The 1100-nt window shown below is 40.3% G+C and overlaps 1 protein-coding gene across 2 annotated transcripts in view; it reads right to left on the minus strand.

The window, feature by feature from the left end:
• The window catches only part of LOC101858761, a 139484-nt gene that overhangs the window by 78260 nt on the left and 60124 nt on the right, over nt 1-1100 (minus strand). For both annotated transcript variants that reach the window (XR_001185095.2, XM_005090459.2), the window contains exon 2: nt 450-581. The gene's annotated coding sequence lies outside the window, so the exon portion shown is untranslated. The remainder of the gene's footprint in view (nt 1-449; nt 582-1100) is intronic.

Below are 1100 nucleotides of genomic sequence, written 5' to 3' on the forward strand. Positions count from 1 at the left end.
TATGTAAAACATAGTCTCTCTTTCTCTCTCTCTCTCCCTCACTCTCTCTCACTCACTCTCTTTCTCTCTTTCTTTCTTTCTTTCTTTCTTTCTTTCTTTCTTTCTTTCTTTCTTTCTTTCTTTCTTTCTTTCTTTTCCCCCTCTCAGTGTATATGCCTTTTCACATGCACGCCTGCGGTTGCGCGCAATTGTTTAGACCTGTCGGTGTGTTTATGTGTACATTTGCATGTTCGTGCTTCAGTACGTGTGCGTGCGTGTGTGTGGGGTCTGAGTGTGAGCAACCATGAAAGTACTTCCACATGAAAAGAAGCGCCAGGGAAAGACACCGATACACCAACTCACACACATTCAGTCCAGTGAACAGAGCTGCAAGAACAGATTTGTGCTGACTGAAGAGTGGCAAATGTCGTTGAGCGAGTTATTTATTTTAGATGTATGGAGATTCTCACCTGCAACGCCTAACAGTGGTTCAGTAGTCAGAACGCTCGCCTGCCTGTATGAAGTTCCTGGATGTGCAGGGGCAGGCAGGGGTGGCGTCCATAGGTGGCTATACTCCGAGTCAGTGTATTATAGGTTCAGATCTGCGAAGAAGAAGAGGAAGAAAACAAATATAATTGTTGTATCAAAGTCAAAGAGCAATGGATTTAACCATTATAATGGTAACCCTTTAGAAAAAGAAACGACTTGTACCTGTCGTTCGCAGCGGTGCTTTCTTTTCCTGAAGAAGAACCTTTTGGGCTCCAACCAAATTTCATACTCGTAATTTAATCTACTTTTTGAAATTTTAGTTTTGTTTTTGTATTAGTTTTACGACACTTGCAGTACAAAATAGGTCATACATGTGTCAAAGATGAGAAATTAATGGTGTTACTGGGGGAGAATATCATACTAAGAAAAGAAGGAGAGATAAGGGTGGTTGAGGTTTGATAAAAGAAAGGAGGAAACACAACAAAAGCGTCTTGTGCAGTTTAAAAAAGTGTTTAATTTAATAACGCTGAGAGATGTTTTTAAGGAGACTGCCAAAATTAATGTAATGTGAGTGTTTATAATATTAGAGTAAAACACACGCACACAAAAGCCACACACACACACACACACAC

Source organism: Aplysia californica, unplaced genomic scaffold (assembly GCF_000002075.1).
Source record: "Aplysia californica isolate F4 #8 unplaced genomic scaffold, AplCal3.0 scaffold00017, whole genome shotgun sequence".
Taxonomy (NCBI): domain Eukaryota; kingdom Metazoa; phylum Mollusca; class Gastropoda; order Aplysiida; family Aplysiidae; genus Aplysia; species Aplysia californica.